Source organism: Myotis nattereri, assembly GCF_964212035.1.
Source record: "Myotis nattereri genome assembly, chromosome: X".
Lineage (NCBI taxonomy): Eukaryota > Metazoa > Chordata > Mammalia > Chiroptera > Vespertilionidae > Myotis > Myotis nattereri.
In genome coordinates, this window is record NC_138078.1 from 84,973,859 (window position 1) to 84,994,343 (window position 20,485).

The 20,485-nt window shown below is 40.4% G+C and overlaps 1 pseudogene across 1 annotated transcript; it reads right to left on the minus strand.

The window, feature by feature from the left end:
• Positions 1-18,353: 18,353 nt before the first annotated feature.
• On the minus strand, positions 18,354-19,125 carry LOC308511741 (RNA-binding protein 12B-like; annotated as a pseudogene). The gene has a single exon. The product of its transcript is annotated as an RNA-binding protein 12B-like (transcript).
• Between the last annotated feature and the right edge of the window lie 1,360 nt (positions 19,126-20,485).

Here is a 20,485-nt window from a genome sequence, read left to right on the forward strand (position 1 = left end):
GTTCACCTTTTTTTAACAAAGTTGACAAAACTTTACTACCCTGACTATCCAATAAAAAAGAGAGAACTAAAATTATAAAATTAGTAATTAAAGAAGGGTCATTAATATTGACCTCAAACAAGTAAAAGAAATTATAAGAGAATACTATAAAATATATGCCTACAAATTAGAGAGTCTAACAGAAAGTGTCCAAAAAATGGATAATTTTCTAAAAATGACAAACTGCTGCAACTAATTCAAGGAGAAATATAAAATCCAAATAAGCCTCTAAGTAGAGAGAATGGACTAGTAATCAAAGATTTCCCACAAAGAAAGTCCTAGGACCAAATGGCTTTACAGATGAATTTTAACATTTAAGGAAGAATTAACATTATTTCTTAAAAAAAAATCTCTTCCAAAACACAGAAGTGAAGGCAAAACTTCCAATTCATACTGTAATTCCAATACTATCCTGATGCCAAAAACCAAATATGTCACAAGAAAACTACAGACCAATGATCTTTATAATATTGATGCAGTTATTCTCAACTAAACACTAGCAAAAACACATTCAGGCAAAATATAAAACATAATTGTAAACTATGATAAGATGGAAGTAATCCCGAGAATGCAGTGATGGTTATATAATAGGAATATCAATTAATATAATATTGTTAATATTATAATGAATAAAAATCACATGACCCTCTCGATACCTTTTGACCAAATCCAACATTCTTTCATGATAAAAATACTTAACAAACTAGGAATACAAGAAAACTTTCTTAAACTAATAAAAGCTGTCTATAAAAAACACACAGCTAATGCCCTTGCTGGTGTTGCTCAGTGGATAGAGCATTGGACAGTGGACTGAAGGGTTCCTGGTTTGATTCCAGTCAAGGGCACATGCCCGGGTTGCTGGCTCGATCCCCAGTAGGGGGTGTGCAGGAGGCAGCCGATCAATGATTCTCTCTATCATTGATGTTTCTATCTTTCTCTTCCTCTCCCTTCTTCTCTGAAATCAATAAAAATATAAAAACAAACAAAAAAACTACATAGTTTATATCATAATTAATTGTCAAAGACTAAAGTTTTCATTGTAATATAATGAATGGGATAAGAATGTCCATTCTTTCTACTTTTATTTAACTTTATACCAGATGTTACAGCCAGGGCATATAGGTAAAATAAAATTTAGAAAACATTTGCTTGGAAATAAAGTAGTACAATTATATCCATTTGCAGAGGGCATCATCATGTACATAGAAAATCCTAAGTAAATCACAAAATATTAAATCCCCCCCCCCCTCATGGCTCTGGGTAATACAAATAAATCATGAACTTGAAGCTCTTGGGTCAAATTACAGTTATAGGCAAAATGAGACTATGACAACAACAAAGAATGTACTGGTATAACTATGGCCTTGGGACCTCTAAAGTGTTATATTTATAACAGGAGGACCATTCAAATATCTTAGAGAATGGAGCAAATGATTTTTATAATTTTATGGGAAGTTCTGGGAATAGGCCATTGTAGCCAGGGTCAGTATAATCAATGGCTAATAAGCCTACTATTACTAGCTTCATTCAAGGTGCTATCATCTATCAATTAGATCACTGCTAACACCTCTAATTTTTGTTCCTCCAATTTTTCTTTTCTTCCATCCTATCCTCCAGGCTACTTTCAGAAAAGTATCTCTAAATGCAATCAGATCCAAGGACTACCTTGTTTAAAAACATTTAATGTCTCTTTATAACTTTTAGGACAAACTTCTTAACATAATATGTAAGGTCCTAATGATCTCACTCCAGGTAAACTGTTTAGTTTTTCACTATTCCAACACACCCACATTCTGCCTCCCACCCACAACTGCATGCAACTTGCTAATTTGCATATCCATATTTTTATCTATACAGTCATGTGTCATTTAATAGCAGGGATATGATCTGAAAAATGCATTGTTAGGCAATTTTGTCATTGAGCTGAACATCATAGACTGCACTTACACAAAACTAAATGGTATAGCTGACTACACACCTAGGTAATATGGTATAGCCTTTGCCCCTAGGCTACAAACCTATATAGCATGCTACTATGCTGAAAACTGTAAACAATTATAATACAATGGTAAGTATTTGTAATCTACAGAAATCTAAATAAAGAAAAGTACAGTTAAAATACAGTATAAAAGTGTTTTTAACAGTATACCTCTATAGAGAACTTATTGACTAGAGCTTAAGGACTGCAAATTGTTCTGAATGAGTCAAAGAGTGAGTGGTAAGCAAATGTGAAGACCTGAGACATTACTACACATTACCGTAGGCTTTATAAACAATGTATACTTAAATAAAGTAAATTTTTAAAAGATATATTTTTCTTCAATAATAAACTAACAAAACTTACTGTAATTTTTCTACTCTTTAAACATTTTAATTGTTTTATCTTTTCAATTCTTTTTTAATAACACTTAGCTTAAACACAAACATATTGTACAGCTGTACAAAAATATGTTCTTTTTTTATATACTTACTAGAGGCCCAGTGCACGAATTCATGCATGGGTGGGGTGACCTGTGGGGATCAGGTGGAAATCTGTAGTCCACTGCCGCAAGCCACTCCTGCCTGCTGCTTCCGCTGATCCTGACCTGCCACACCTGCTGCGGGCTCGGGCTTGGGCTCGGGCCCAGTCAGTCACGATCTGGAGAGGCTCACACTGCCACAGCAGCACTCACCAGCCATGAGCCTTGCATCTGGCACCCATCCTGAGGAGGGTGGGGGGACCAGGCCATGATCGGCCCTCTGAGCAGGCAGTGGGACGCCCTTGCCGGCCCAGGATCTGGATCTGTCCTGCTGACGTTCAGGCCAGTTGTTGGGAGCAACCTGGCGGCCACTTTTATATTGTTTCTTTCTTGTGGAGCATCTAGGGAGGGGAAGTAGCCACAGTGCCTGAGGCTGACATCTAGGAGGCCAGTGGCCCTGTTGGGATCTGGCTGGTAGCACCGGTCAGACAGTGCCTGGCCCATTCTCTGGAGATTGGACCTGCACAACTACTGAGGGGGAGTGAGTGGCTGCTGCCTGGCTGGTGGGCAGCTGGGACGAGTCAGTCAGCTGAGAGGCGCTCTCACTGTTGGAGGGCACTGACCACCAGGGGACAGCTCCTGCATTGAGCGTCTGCCCCCTGGTGGAAAGTGCACATCATAGTGACCAGTTGACAGGTCATTCAGTCATTCAGTCATTCAGTCATTCAGTCGTTCGGTCGTTTGGTCACTTAGGCTTTTATGTATATAAACTAGAGGCCTGGTGCATGAAATTCATGCATGGGGTAAGGGGGGTCCCCTCAGCCCAGCCTGCACCCTCTCTAATCCAGGACCCCTTGGGGCCCCTCACTGACTCCCCTGCCGGCCTGGTCACCCCCAACTGCCCTACCTGTGGGCCTGGTCGCCCCACACAGCCTGATGTTTGGTCATTTGGTCACCTCTCACTAACCCCTCTGCTTGCCTGGTCGCCCCATGCAGCCTGCTGCTCAGTCATTTGGTCTCCCCTCACTAAACCCCCTGCCAGCCTAGTCACCCCACACAGCCTGTTTGGTCATCCATTTGGTTGCGATGGTCGCTTAGGCTTTTATATATATATATATATATATATATATATATATATATATATATATATATATAATTTAAATATTTATTGCAGAAAGCATTACATATGTCTCAATTTTCCCCCCATAACCCCCCTCCAGCTTGCCCCTGCCCCCCACCCAAGACCTTCACCACCCTATTTTCTGTGACCATGGGTTATTCATACATGCATACAAGGTCTTTAGCTGATCTCCTCCCACCCATTCCCCCCTCCCCACCTTCCCTCCAAGATTCCCCAGTCTGTTTTGTGCATCCATGTCTCTGCATCCACTCTGTTCATCCATTTATTTTGTTCATTAGATTCCACATACGAGTAAGATCATGTGATACTTGTCTTTCTCGGACTGGCTTATTTCACTAAGCATAATACTCTCCAAGTCCCTCCACGGTGTCCCAAAGGATAAGAGATCCTTCTTTTTTTACTACTGCATAGTATTCCATGATATAAATGTACCACAGCTTTTTGTATCCACTCATCTATTGATGGCACTTGGGCAGCTTCCAGATCTTAGCTGTTATAAATTGGGCTTCTATGAACATAGGGGTGCATACATTCTTTCTGATTGGTGTTTCAAGTTTTTTAGGATATAGTCCTAGAAGTGGGATCACTGTGTCAAACGGCAGTTCCGTATTTTATTTTTTGAGGAAACTCCATACTGTTTTCCATAATGGGTGCACCAGTCTGCACTCCTATCAGCAGTGTACTAGGGCTCCCTTTTCTTCACATCCTCACCAGCACTTGTCACTTGTTGATTTGTTGATGGTAGCCATTTTGACAGGTGTGAGGTGATACGTCACTGTCATTTTAATTTGCATCTCTCTGATGATTAGTGACTTTGAGTATTTTTTCATATGCCTCTGGGCCATTTGTATGTCCACTTTGGAGAAGTGACTATTAAAGCCCTTTGCCCATTTTTTAAATTGGATTGTTTGTCTTCATCTTGTTAAGTTATATGAGTTCTTTACATAGTTTAGATATTAACCCTTTATAAGATGTATCATCACCAAATATGTTCTTCCATACAGTGGGCTCCCTTTTGGTTTTGTTGATGGTTTCTTTTACTTTTTATTTTGATGTAGTCCCATTTGTTTATTTTTTCCTTAGTTTCTTTTGTCCTAGAAGATGTATCTGTAAACATATTGCTATGAGAGATGTCTGAGATTTTCCTGCCTATGGTTTCTTCTAGGATTTTTATGGTTTAACAACTTACATTTCAGTCTTTTATCCATTTTACATTTATTCTTGTGTATGGTGTAAGTTGGTGGTCTAGTTACAGTTTTTTACATGTTTTTGTTCAATTTTCCCAACACCATTTATTGAAGAGACTGTCTTGACTCCATTGTATGCTCTTGTCTCCTTTGTCAAATATTAATTGAGCATAGTGGCTTGGGTTGATTTCTGGGTTCTCTGTTCTCTTCCATTGATCTACATGTCCGTTCTTGTGCCATTACCAGGTGTTTTGATTACAGTGGCTTTGTAACATAACTTGATATCTGGTATTGTGATCACTCCAACTTTGTTCTCTTTCTCAAGATTACTGAGGCTATTCAGGAGTATTTTTTGATTCCATATAATTTTTTGGAGTATTTGTTCCAGGTCTGTGAAATATACTGTTGGTATTTAAATAAGGATGACATTGAATCTGTAGATTGCATTGGGTAGTATGGACATTTTAATGATGCTAATTCTCCCCATCCATGAACACAGTATATTCTTCCTCTCTCTTTTTCAACATCCTATGGATTTCTGAGTATGAGTCTTTTACCTCCTTGGTTAAGTTAATTCCTTAAATATCTTAATTTTTTGTTGCAATGGTAAATGGGATTATTTGTTTAGTTTCTCTTTCTGAGAATGCATTCTTTGTATATAAAAAAGTAATCAATTTTTGGGTGTTGATTTTGTACCCTGCTACATTGCCATATTCATTTATTAAATCTAGTAGTTTTTTTTATAGAGTCTTTAGGGTTTTCTATGTACAATATCATGTCCCCTGTGAATAATGAGAGTTTTACTTCCTCCTTTCCAATTTGGATTCCTTTTATTTCTTCTTGTAGTCTGATCACTGTGGCTAGGATTTCCAGTACTATGTTGAATAAGAGTGGTGAAAGCAGACATCCCTGTCTTGTTCCTGTTCTTAGGGGAAATGGTTTTAGTTTTTGCCCATTGAGTATGATATTGGCTGCAAGTTTGTAATATGTGGCCTTTATTATGTTGAGATATGCTCCCTCTATTCTAACTGTACTGAAAGTTTTTATCAGAGATGGGTATGGATTTTGTTGAATGCTTTTTCTGCATCTATTGATATGATCATGTGATTTTTGTCTTTCAGTTTGTTTATGTGATGTATCACATTTATTGATTTGCGAATATTGTACCAGCCTTGAATCTCTGGAATAAATCCCACTTGGTCATGGTATATGATATTTTTAATATATTGCTGGATGCAATTTGCTAATATTTTGTTGAGGATTTTAGCATCTGTATTCATCGGGGATATTGGCCTGTAATTCTCTTTCTTTATAGTGTCTTTATCTGGTTTTGGAATTAGGATAATACTAGCCTCTTAAAAAGAGCTTGGAAGTGTTCTTTCCTCTTGAAATGTTTTGGAATAATTTGAGGAGGATAGGTGTTAGTTCTTCTTTGAATGTTTGGTAAAACCCCCTTGTGAAGCCCTCAGAACCAGGGCTTTTGTTTGCTGGGAGTTTTTATTATTATTATTATTATTATTATTATTATTACTGCTTCTATTATATCAGTTGTTATTGGACTATTCAGGTTTTCTGATACTTCCCGATTCAGTTTTGGTAGATTATATTTTCTAGGAATTTACCCATTTTCTTCTCATTGTTCAGCTTGTTGGCATAAAGTTTTGCATAGTATTTTCTTTATAATCCTTTGTATTTCTGTAGTGTCAGTGATTACTTCACCACTTTCATTTCTGATTTTATTTATTTGGGTCCTCTCTCTTTGTTTCTTGATGTTTCTGGCTAAGGGTTCATCAATGTTGTTTATCTTTTCAATAACCGGCTCTTGGTTTCATTGAATTTTTGTATTTATGTTTTGGTCTCTATGTCATTTATTTCTGCTCTAGTCTTTATTATTTCATTCCTTCCACTTACTCTGGGGTTTTCTTGTAGTTCTCCTTCTAATTCTTTAAATTTAAGAGTTAGAAAACTTGTTAAAAGTTTTACTTGTTTTTTGAAGTAAGCCTGTAGTGCTATGAACTTCCCTCTCAGGACTGCTTTTGCTGTGTCCCAGAGATTTGGGGTTGCTGTGTGTTCATTTTCATTTGTTTCCAAGAAGTTATTTCTTTCTTGATCTTGTTGGTAACCAATTCATTGTTTAATAAAATGCTATTTAGCCTTGATATGTTTGAATGTTTTTGTGTGTTTTTATTGTGGTTGATTTTTAATTTCATTCCACTGTGATCTGAGAAGATACTTGATATGATTTCAATATTCTTGAACTTATAGAAACTTGTTTTGTGTCCTAACATGTGGTCTATCTTTATGAATGACCTATGTTTACTTAAGAAGAATATAAATTCTGCAGCTTTGGGGCAAAATGTTCTATAAATGTCAATTAAATCCATCTGATCCAGTGTGTCTTTTAGAGTCACTGTATCCTTGTTAATTTTTTGTCTGGAAGATGTATCCAGTGAAGTCAGCAGTGTGTTAAAGTCCCCTACTATGACAGTATTGTTGTGATCTTTCCTTTAATGTCCTCTAGAAATATATATATATTTAGGTGCTCCTATATGGGGTGCATATATGTTTATCAGGATTATATTCTCTTGTTGGACTGATATCTTTAGGATTATGTATTTACCTTTGTTGTCTCCTGTGATGGCCTTCATTCTGAAGTCTATTTTGTCCAATATGAGTATTGCTACCACAGCTGTTTTTTCATTTCCTTGGTCACTTTTGTTTTTTTCATTCTTTCTTCCTTCCTTTCTGCCTCTTTCCCTCCCTCCCTCCCTCCCTCCCTTTCTTTCTTCTTTCTTTCTTCCTTTCTCTTTTCTGTTTTTATACTTCATTTTTGAAAGTATTACATATGTCCTCTTTTCCCCCATTGTCCTCTCCCAGCCTCCTCCCTCTTTCTCTTTTCTTTAATTTTTCATTATAAATTGGCTTATAAGCATACAATGGACATTCCTCTTTGTTAATAAAAATCTTTTGGTGTTGAGATCCATCTTTTCAACCTTTTTAAGGACCTTGTTGAAGTTTGCAAACGCTTTTGCTGAACACTACTGTGAATTTTCTTGGAAATTATAGAAGTTATCTTTTTCTTCTGTGATTTCCTTTCCTTTTGCTGCTTCTTCAGCTATGCATTTCCGATTCTATTTCAAAAGCATTTACTAGTTCCTCAGGAACAATCTCCAGAGTTCTTCAATGTCACTGTCCTGCTTACTCAGGTTAAATTTGCTTGCCATCTCAACCGAAGCTTTGATGGTTTTTGGCAAGTTTCTCATCCTTGGGAAATCCTTTGAAATCATGGATAAACCTCTTAAGTGTCATACACTCTTTGGTGACTTCACCTCAAGCTGAAATAAGGTTCTTGATGTAGTTAGTCATAGATGTTGTGATCCTTCCAGAACTGCATCAGTGTCTTCCTCAGTTGCAGCAATAATATGGGAAAAGGCTGTCTTCAGGTTGTAAGCTTTAAAAGCTGCTATAAATCCATGATCCATTGGTGGATCAAAGAGATGGTATTTTGAGGAAGAAAGACCACTTTGATATTGGGATGAAAATCACCAAGAATATTACCAACAATAAACAATATCCTATGTAATGAAAGGCTAATATGCAAATCGACCAAACAACAGAATGACTGGTGGCTATGATGCTCACTGACCACCAAGGTGCATACGCTCAATGCAGGAGCTGCCCCCTGGTGGTCAGTGTGCTTCCACAAGAGGAGCGCCACTCAGCCAGAAGCCAGGCTCATGGCTGGTGAATGCTGCGTGGGTGGCGGGAGCCTCTTCCTCCTCCATGGCAGTGCTAAGGATATCCAACTGACAGCTCAGGCCTGTACCCTGAAAGGGCACAGGCCAGGCTGAGGGAGCCTCCCCCCCCCCCCCACCGCCCATCCTCCCGAGTGCACAATTTCTTGAGCCAGGCCTCTAGTCTTGAAATACTATGTATATTATTCTCCAAACAGTGTTCCTGTATTTTGCTGGAATAGGGATGCAGTGGGACACTTTGAAAGAGGAGCTGTGTCATCCATGACTTCTTTTTCCTGTAATACACTGGCAGTGTTTGTTTATTGATATGTTTGAGGGGCCCAGGTACTTCACTGTCCCAGATCACAAAGGTTTTCAATTTACAGACTGCAATCCTGCCCCCAAACAAGATTGCTACTCTGCACTGAAAAGCTTTAAAACCTGGCATTGACTTGGCCTCCTCATGGAATAAAGATATCAGTTAAAATGAAATTTAAAGCTATATCCATAAAATTTATCAACTAAGAACATTTATTGACAATTGTAAAAAATTCAAATTCAGTGGAGCTGTAGAAGTAGAAAAACAATTGAAGTGGATTCAGGAATGAATGAATGGAGAGGAAGAGATAGCAGTGAGCACCCTACAGCTAGTGAGTGCTAGAGTTGAATTGTCTGATTTGTCTTATGCTATGCACTTTTTAAATTCTTTTCCAGTAGAGTATCTTACAATATGTCAAATAAAAAAACACAGGTTTAATATGACATTTCCTCTATATAACAGAAAATTGGAGATCATCAAGTCCAGCTTAAAGGCAAGTTTCGCAAAGAATGTTGGGACATTTGTGTCCCTGTGAAATAAAGGGACTCAAGAAATCTTCAAATGAATCTCAACTATAATTTAAAATACCAATGGACGCAAGCTTCTTCAGGTTTTACTTATAGTTTTAACATAACCATATTTTAATACTGGGGATCTTCCTATAGAAGGATTTAAAGTAGCACTTATATATTTATTATCAAAAGTCAGCATCAACTACCACAATCATTTAGAAATTAAATCAATAAAAATTTATTCATGGAAGGGTACTAATTCCTGACTCATTATAGAATTGCTGGGTGCATAGTGATGATAAAAAGCAAACCAATATTAGTAAATTTTATTATTGTGTGTACCCAGGGTGGACCACTTTCTGCCATTCTTGACACAGATCCTCCTACCCTTGGTACACGTCTGCATTTTAACAAATTTTACTCCTCAAAGAAAGGAATGATATGTTTACTGGATGATAACTGCAGTGTCAAAGGTAGTGCCAATCTATATATATAAAACCCTAAGCAACCTTTACGGCTGGCTAAACTGAACGACCGGAATGACCGATCACTATGACATGCACTGACCACCAGGGCCAGATGTTAAACACAGGAGCTGCCCCCTGGTTGTCAGTGTGCTCCCACAGTGGGAGTTCTGCTCAGCCAGAAGCTGGGTTTACAGCTGGCGAGCGCAGCTATGGCAGCAGCAGCGCTACCAAGAGTGGTGGCAGTGGCGGCAGTGGTGGCAGCGGCAGGCACAGTGCGGCAAGGATGAATAGGAGCAGTGGGGCACCCAGCCCTGGCTCGGGCTCTTCCCAGCCGCTTACCACTTCCTGCACTGCTACATCCCTCAGGGTATATTGGACTGTGGGATTAAGCCTAGCTGAAACCCACAGTCCAACATCCCCTGAGGGGTCCTGGATTGCAAGAGGGTGCAGGCCAGGCTAAGGGACCCCACAGGTGCATGATTTTTGTGCACTGGGCCTCTAATACAATAAATAAACAAAAGAGGTGTCTAATAGAAACAAAATAATGGCAGAACTATAAAAAGATGAATTTGTTATCAGATGTGTGAATATCTGTATTTCATATTTTAAAAACACAACAATTTTGAATGTCAAGATGTCTGAACTGGGGCCATGAGTATGAGAGTTTGAAGTGGAGTGAAATTGAAGGGGTAAAGCAATTGTGAAGCAAGGTCGTTGAGAGAGCTAGTCTCATGGTCACCAAGGCCATCTTTGAAGATGACAGGACCAAATATTAATATTATATCAATATCATTAAGAAATAAGATTTTTGCACTATAATTATACATTTAAATATATGCCCACCCAGAATATACCATGTTATCTCATTGTAGTTCCTACAAAAATATATTTAATTAAGTTTTATTATTTTTCCCATTTTTATGGATGAGGAAACCAAGGATTATAGAGATTACTCAGTTCAGTTCACACAGCTAGTGAGTGGTAGAGCTGAGCTGTCTGATATGTTTTCTAATATGCAATCATTAAAAATTGATGAATGAGCCCTAGCCAGCGTGGCTCAGTAGTTGAGTGTCAATCTAGGAACCAGGAGGTCACGGTTCAATTCCGGTCAGGGCACATGCCCTGGTTGCGGGCTCGATCCCCAGTAGGGGGCGTGCAGGAGGCAGCTAATCAATGATTCTCTCTCATCATTGATCCCCCTCTCTCTCTCTCTCTCTCTCTCTCTCTCTTTTCCTGTCTGAAATAAATAAAAAAATATATATATTTTTAAAAAATTGATGAATGAATCACTGTTCTAAACTATAAATTCCCTTAGCTTTCATGATCTCTCTTAGCCTAACAAGTGTGTGTGTGCATGTGAGTGTGTGCACATCTCTATGTATCTATCAATTTAATCAGATTTTACAGACTCAAATGTTTGATAAAATAAATCAACACATAAAAGGATAAATAGGAGTATCTCAGCTCTAAAATCATTTTTATACTCTCCCCTTATATATTTAGAACTCAGGTTTAAAATATTAGTTTTTGCCATGATGAAAAGAAATTGTAATAGACAAGTAGCCTTTGTCTAGCTGTAAGAATTGGATCCCACTCCCCAAATCCATGCAAGCAAATAATATGGAAAGAAATATTTAAAAGAAACACACTTCTGAACATGTTTGTTTCACATTGAATCAGATTTATAGGCACTTATATTGTTGTTTTGATTAAGTTGTGCCCAGCACCATCTTAGCAATTGCAACCATAAACAGAGAACATAATCAACTACAACTGTGTATATTTCTGAAGAAAAATAAAACACCAAAAGCAGGTGATAAACATCTGGCTTGAGGATAAATTGAAACAAGTCCAGCTCAGTTTTCTGATCCTTTCTAACAAATAAGAGCAAGGACCATAGAACTTCTTCCTGTAGTTCATAATTAGGCAAAATAGAGAGAATTTACATTGTTTTGCACTCTGATGAATCCAACAAGATCATCACCTGACTCTAAAAAACAGTTGGCATAAAATATTTGCTTTAGTTAATTTATCTAATTTTAATTTCAAACCACAGCTGTGAACTCAAGGAAGGTAAATATATAACTGAACTACTATGTAGGTTGGAAAAAATATCTTTATATACACCTGTGGATCAGAATAAGAAGTACCATGCTGCTCTTCTAATCCCCCCAGTTGCCATGGGTACCATTTTAATGATTTATTCTACTGAAAACTTCCATATCATTTTAGTATCTGTCATGTTATGTTAATGGAATTGACCACCCGTCCCATTAATTTGGGATTTCTTGGCATGCAAATAATTAACAGCATACTTAATAATAGTAAAAATGTAATTGTTTAAGTAAATTTTTAGCATTGTCATTAACACCATCAAGGACTTAACCTTCAGAATTAGCATAATGATACTTTTATTTAATAAGGAGTTATTCACTTTCAGAAATGTCAGAGCAAGAACAGTTTGATAATACAATGCCCTCTTCCTGCTGTCATTCAGAGGATTAGTAGCAGCCCTGACCTTTTATTACATTCTGATATATCTAAATATTCCTGTCCAGCAATGCATATATCCGAGGAAGTACAACAATTACCAATTCTAAATAAGGATTCAGTAAAGTTTTTCTGTAAAGGCTCATATAGTAAATATTTTATGTTTCTAGATTGTCGAGTCTCTATCACCACCACTTAACTCTTGCATTGTAGCACAAAAGTAGCCAAAGGCAATAAGCAAATACATGGATTTAGTTATGTTACAATTAAACATTATTAACAAAAGCAGGTAATGGGCTGTATTTGACCCTCAGGCTACAGTTTGGTGATCCAGTTTCTATACCCTTTTGGTTATTCTTTTATCTCTTCTGATTAATGACTCATTAATTTATCTAAATGTACTTACTTTGTGAAAGAGTTGATATTTTCTACACTACATACTCAAAATAGTTTCATAGTTAACTTGTATGTGTGTATACATTTAACTATTTCAGCAGAAATAGCAGTAAGTAAATACTGATTTTTAATATATATATTTTTATTGTTAATAGTATTATAGATGCCTCTCCCCTCCCCCCCTAGTTTTCCTGCCTCCTTCCAGCCCCTACCCATCCATCCCCAGGTCTTTACCACCCTATTGCCCCTATCCATGGGCTATGCATGTAAGTATGTAAGTTCTTTGGTTTATCTCTTCCCCCCATCCCCACATTAAGGTGTGTCAGTCTGTTCCATGCCTCCAAGCTTCGGGTCTTATTTTGTAGGTCAATTCATTTTGTTCATTAGATACCACAAATAAGTGAGATCATGTGATATTTGTCTTTCTCAGGTTGGCTTATTTGACTTAGCAACATATTTTACAGTTCCATCCATGCTGTCCCAAAAGGCAAGAGATTGATTTTGAGGTTGAAGTGTCTGAGTTCTAATTATATATTGGACAATGGCTATCATCTACACTAATAAAAGAGAAAAATGGTAATTGGCGTATGGCGCTACCCTTTTCATTGGCTAATCAGGGCTATATGCAAATTAACTGCCAACTAAGATGGCATTTAACTGCCAACAAAGATGGCGGCTAATTTGCATATGTAGGCACAATGCAGGGAGGCGAAAGGGAAAGCAGAAAGAAGCCCCCTGCCACTGACAGTGATCAGAAACCCAGGGGGGAGCTAAGAGGTGGGGGGCAGGGCAAAGGCGGCCCTGAGGCCGCCTTTGCCCTGCCCCCCAGCCATGATCAGAGAATCAGGCGCCTTTGCCGCCCTGGCCAGTGATAGCAGGAAGTAGGGGTGGAGCCAGCGATGGGAGCTGGGCACAGTTGAAGCTGGCAGTCCTGGGAGCTAGGGGTCCTTTGCCTGGGCCTAAAGCAAAGCCCATGATCATGGGCCGCTGCAGCTGCAGGTCCCCGCTGCCCAAGCTGGACGCCTCAGCCAGAGGCATCCTGCAGGGGCAGGGGAAGAGCCCACGCAATCGCGGTGCCCCCCGCTGCCACTGCGGGTCCCCGCTGCCTGGGCCGGACGCCTAGGCCAGAGGCGTTAGGCCTGGGCAGGGGCAGAGCAGGAGATCTCGGGGAGCTGGGAGTCCCCTGCCCAGGCCTAATGCCTTGGCCAGAGACGTTAGGCCTGGGCAGGGGCAGAGCAGAAAATCGCGGGGAGCTGGGAGTCCCCTGCCCAAGCCTAATGCCTCGGCCAGAGGCGTTAGGCTTGGGCAGGGGTGGAGCCTGCAACCGCGGGGAGCTGGGGGTTCCCTGCCCAGGCCTGACACCTCTGCCGTAGGCCTCAGGCCTGGTCAAGGGGCTGATCCAGTGATTGGTGATCGGAGGGTGATGAGGGTCAACTCCTCTGGCCGAGGCATCAGGGGGTCCCCTGCCCAGGCCTGATGCCTGGGCCAGAGGCATCAGGCCTGGGTGGGGGGCAAAGCCGGGGATTGGGGGGATATGATGGTCCCCTTGCCCAGGCCTGAAGCCTGGGTCAGAGGCATCAGGCTTGGGTGGGGAGTGGAGCAAGCGATCAGAAGGAGATGGGGGTCCCCTGCCCAGGCATGATTCCTGGGCCAGAGGCCTCAGGCCTGGGCGGGGGTCAGAGCCAGTGATCGGGGAAGATGGGGGTCCCCTGTCCAAGCCTGACACCTCTGGTGGAGGCGTCAGGCCTGGGCAAGGGGCCGATCCTGCGATTGGAGGGTGATGGGGGTCAACGCCTGAGGGCTCCCACTATGTGAGAGGGGGCAGGCTGGGCTGAGGGACACTCCCCCCCCCACACACACACACACCCAGTGCACAAATGTCGTGCACTGGGCCCCTAGTGTATTTATAAGAAGTTTTAACCATTAATCAGTGTAAAATATAATGTTAAAAATTTACCAAATTATTGTAGAGTGTTGAGATATGATGTATGTTACTTTAGTATAAAAAACAAGATCATTGCCCTAGCCGGTTTGGCTCAGTGGATAGAGCGTCAGCCTGCGGACTCAAGGGTCTCAGATTTGATTCTGGTCAAGGGCATGTACCTTGGTTGCGGGCACATCCCCAGTGGAGAATGTGCAGGAGGGAGCTGATTGATGTTTCTCTCTCATCGATGTTTCTAACTCTCTATCCCTCTCCCTTCCTCTCTGTAAAAAATCAATAAAATATATTTTTAAAAAAACAAAACAAAAACAAGATCATTGCGAGGTATCATAGTTCCAAAAACGGCATTCTCATATGTGACAAAAAGTTAAGAAAAATTTGTTTGATGTATGCTTATGGTACCTGTGATCATGCCTGTGCTATGGTAGATATTATGAGATTCATACAGGGTGAGGGAATCTATCAAAGTATTCCATCTTTTGCATCAAGGAATTGTGTAATATGGAGTGCTCTGGCAAAGATGTCTATAGAACCCACAAAAGGACGCCAAGAAAAAGAAAGTCCACATTTGAGTACATAATATACTAAAAAGCACCTGATAGGTAAGAGAAAACTGCAAATACAGTGGGGCCTTGACTTACAAGTTTAATTCATTCTGTGACGGAGCTCATAACTCAAATTACTCGTATGTCAAATCAAAAATTGAACGAGTGAGACAGGTGATGCTGGGCTGATGTTGTGGCGTTCCCTGTGATGTTCGCTGCGCCAATTAGCGGTGGGGTATTTGAAGCTGGCTCGTAACCCGAACTTTAGCTCCCAACTCAAAGCAAAAAATCAGCCGAGAGATGGCTTGTATCTCGAAAAACTCGTTAGTTGGGACAGTCGTAAGTCAAGGCCCTACTGTAAGACCAGCTAAATCAAAAGATATTTGCTCCTTTACCACTGTAAACCCTAAGAAAGAGGACACCTACTAAGAAGGGCTCCTGGTGGCTAACTGGGCTCAATTAAAAAAACAAAACAAAGCAAAACAAAACAAAAACACACAGAGCCTAGCAGCCATTTCTGCACAGGGGCCTCTCCCACAAGCTGCACTTCAGGCAGAAGCCTGGCTCTGAACTGCCTGGCTCTACACTGAACTGTCTGCCTGCACTGTGTTTCTGCCATCTGAGCCAGCGCTTAGAAAGGAGTTCCTGGAATCCTATTTCAAACAATAAGACTGAGGCTTTCCCCGCCCAAGTAGAGCTCTGTAGCTCTTGAACAACCAGAGTGGTTCTATACTGACCAAACAAGACAGTGCTGCAATGAGTTGGAGTCCTCATTTGCATGAGGACATAACAATCAGGGGCAGGGAATTTATGTCCATATAAGCCATCTCCCCTCTGGCTCAGAGAGCAACTTTCCCTTTCCACTGAAGACTAAAGACTGCGCTTCCCTGGCTGAGCTATAAAACAAAACAAAGATGTCTGCTAGAACAGAGCAGAGCAGCCAGAAGCAGAGCAGAGCTGTCTAGCAGCAGCAGGTCCTGACCCAGGCCATGTGGCCCTAGGGGTGCCCCACAGCAGTGCCATTTTTACAGCCCTGCCTTGTCACAATTGGGTGTTTTTCACTGAATAAAGTGTCTTCCTTTACTGCACCTTAAACTGGGGATTTCTGTTGGCATTGAATTGGCACCAACAACCATCTGTTGACAACACTCACCGTTTTCGGTGCCAAAGCAAAAAAAGTAGTGACAAAGAAAGGAGATAAAAATGAACAAAAGAACAGAACGTGTCCCTCCATACTACATGCTAGACCCTGAGCATCAAGTGAGAGGGACTTGAGGTGGGTAAAGTATGACTTTTATGAAAATCGAATGTATTGATCTTATATTACACTACATTTTTAAACTTAAAATTTAGACAGTTATTATCAGAAAGAAAAACTGTGGTTTTCCCAATTTGCCATCAGCAATCTAGAGACAGAGACTGGACTAAGTGTGCTTAAAGTACTGGTGCAAGAGGGATGATCCTGTTTTATAATTTTACCCCATCAAGGTTAGCCTGTTTAATAAAGTAGTTTAAAATGCATGTCCCTTTTTCCAGCAATTAAATTATTGAATATCTTCCCTCTGAATTCCCTTCATTTACTCCTCCATAAACAATATACATGGTTTAGATATATCATTATAAAATTTCAGAGGATAGATAGAGTGGGGTGGAGGGAGAGAAGATGGGAGGAAATGGGGAAAGGAAGGGAGAAATTCACCTCCAAATGGACCTACTATTTGTTTTCCCATAAGCAACATTGAATATTAGAAGGAGGTAGAGAAATTCCTTAAAATGTCTCTCCCAATGGTGCCTGAAATCTATTGGGGAATGCCTACAGCTTCTGGAGGATATCTATGAGGCTGTTGGAAATCTACCTGGGGATGCTTGAAATTGTCCAGTTGCCTCAAGTCTCCTTGCCGATTCCTAAAGTTTTCAGAAAAATCCACTGCATACACTGAAGGATCATGTGAGTCAAATTAATGGGAAGGGTCATTTCTATCATATGACTGTGAATGATCTTGAATTCTCTTACTGGACAGAAAGAAAAAATTTACACCAAACTCCTGCATTTGTGCCTCAGATATGTCCTTTTAAATTTTATTTTTATTGATTTCTATTTTTTTAAGAGAGAAAGGAAGGGAAAGAGAGAGAAACATTGATTTGTTGTTCCACTTTTAAGGCATTCATTAGTTTTCAGTAGTTGATTCTTGGATGTGCCCGGACCAGGGAAGGAACCCAAAACCTTGGCATATAAGGATGATGCTCTAACCAATGAAGCTACCCATCTAGGATCTCAGATATAAGTCTTAACAATACTTCTGTCCTCAAGAATCTTCGACCACTTAAACGTTCAGTGTGCATGACCTGTTCCTCTGACTTGAATTTCACCAATGCTTCTCCCAGACCAACTCCTTTGTCACCATAAAGCAAGTAAAATGTCATCCTCAGCAAGAGGAGAATTTACAAGGAACTTTTGTATTTTAACTTTTGTAACATCAAATGGGAAATATATGTAGTTTCAGGCCAGAACAATGTTCTTGAAAGTATTTTTGCAAAATGTGCGCAAGCCTCTGTTTCTCTATTGAAGCTGGTCTTCCCTTTTCATAACATTCAATGACCTTCAGCATTTGTTTTCTAGAAAATGGATCAACAAGACCTGGATGATATTGTAAAACAGTCTTATGTAAACCCAGACCAGTGTTATAGTCTTTCAAAGTCTTGAACGTCACAAAGGCACATCTTGTTCTTCTTTCATTTTTACATAAAAAAAACTAATTGGGCCGGTATGGCTCAGAGATTGAGCATCGACCTATGAACCAGGAGGTCAAGGTTAGATTTCCAGTAAGGGCCGATGCCCAGATTGCAGGCTTGGTCCCCAGTAGTGGGCATGCAGGAGGCAGTCATCCAATGATTCTCTAATCATTGATGTTTCTCTCTCTCTCTCTCTCTCTCTCTCTCTCTCTCTCTCTCTCTCTCTCTCCCTCTCTCCCTTGTTCTCTGAAATCAATAAAAAATAAATAAACTAATCTGTTCATTAGTCAGATCAGTCTCTCCAAATGAATTTAATACTTAGGGTCAGATCTTTTTAAGTGAACATAAAATCCAAGAGGGGAATAAGAACCTGTTCTTCTGGGAGGTTTTTAATGAGGTCTTTTTCAAAAATGTCTGTCATTTATTCCTCTTGGTGATGAATGTTCTTCAGTTCTCATAGTAATGTCACTCTCCTTAATTGTACTACCACCAAATTCTACCCATTGTTGTTCTGAGCCTTGCATTACTTCTATAAATCTGGAACCCATGAAACTTTGATGACATTTAAGACCTCCTGAAACAACAGTACATGAAGCAAATTTTACTATGACATTACTAGTATTTCGACCTTCATAATGTTTTAAGAAAATTACCTCATCCAAACATAAACCAAAAAAAAAGACATGTACATCATCTTCATTTACTAAGAAAAACAAACTTGTAGAAAAGGTATTCTCTCTCTTCAATGGCTGTGTCTTCTTTGGCCTTAAATCACCATGCCCTGTACCATTAGTATGAAACCCAACATCTTGTTTAATCAGAGTCATATCCAGAATTACTTGCTTCTTCTTTAATCCCCTCAACAAAAAGTAGATAAGCAGCCAGCCCCTGATGCCCCAGATCCTGGTCACTCTCTTCCTATGTGATCAGTTCTTTCATTTCTATAGTCTTCTGCATCTCTGCCTTACTGCTGAGAAAGAGCTCTACAGATGAATTCTTTATAAACCCTCCTACACGGCTTATAGCACATCTCACTTCCCCAATTTTCCCTCCAATTGTATGCACGTCTCCATCAGAAATAGTCAATCCTGTGAAAAAGTGACAAATATCCATAGGCCCCGCAATTAAAGGAAGCCCCAGCAAATGGATGACTACAACCATGCTGAGCTCAAATCACAGCAGTAATAACTTTTTTTTTAATTCTGTAAAAGCAACTTAACACTGCTGCCAAGTCAGACACACAAGGCCGGGGGTTGGGGGTCACTCCTCGCAGCAGCCCCTGAAGAAGAGCTACAGAGAGCCCTGGGTGAGCCCAGAGGAAGATGACGCGCACTCCTCCCTCTGCGCCAGACAAATGAATGTCTCTTACAAACTTCTTCAGAAGAGACTTGACGATAATTCTTTTCTATACCAGGGAGTAAACCAAGAGGAAAGAATATAAGAATCTAGAAACCATGAGATCTAATCCAGGAAGCACTACAGGCTTAGATTCAACTAATTCATTATGGAGGAGGAAGACACAGAGTCCCAGAAGGGTCTTTATGGAAAAAAAATCACACAGAGAATGATATGCTTGAGACATTAGAGCAATGTATCAATAAGGCAAAAATCTCAAAATACATGAAAAATGAGAAATACTCAGTAGAAACTCCTGCTCAAAATTGTACAAGAGAAAAATTTTAAAAAGACAAACTGTATGTCCATGAAAAGAGTTTTCTATGCTTATATGAAGGGTTAATTTCAGTTTTTTGGAGTTATTCTGTATACAAAGCACAGAAAACATACAGTTACAAATTATAATATAAACTAGTGACCCAGTGCACGAAATCGTTGCATGGGCCAGGCCTGCACCTTCTCTAATCTTGGACCCCTTTGGGGATGTCCGACTGCCGGTTTAGGCATGATCCCTCTCACAATCCAGGACCGCTGGCTCCTAATCGCTCGTCTCCCTGCCTGCCTGATTACCTCTAACCACTTCTGCCTGCCAGTCTAATCATCCCCTTACTGCTCCCCTATCAGCCTGATTGATGCCTAACTGCTCTCCTGCCAGTCTGATTGCCCACAGCTGCCCTCCCCTGCCGCGACCCACCTCTTCTGCCAGGACTGGCCTCCTTTGCACCACACAGAGCCGCGGGACCCCCAGGCCTCACTGTGTGGAGCAGACGACAGACCCCGCCTCCACTGTGCATGTGGCCATCTTGTGGCAGCCATCTTGTGGCGGCCATCTTGTGGCGGCCATCTTGTGGCGGCCATCTTGTGGCGGCCATCTTGTGGCGGCCATCTTGTGGCGGCCATCTTGTGGTGGCCATCTTGTGGTGGCCATCTTGTGACGATGGTGTGCACGAGGGCCACCTAGGCTTTTATTAGTATTGATGTAAGCAGAGTTCTGAAAGGCCTCTCAATTTGTTCCAATTTTTGAGGCATAAACATAAAATGGAGTTGTTGTTTTCCAATGACTACTCCTGAGTAGTCTCCAATTGTACCACATTGAATCTCACTGTCCTTTTGGGTACCAGGTACT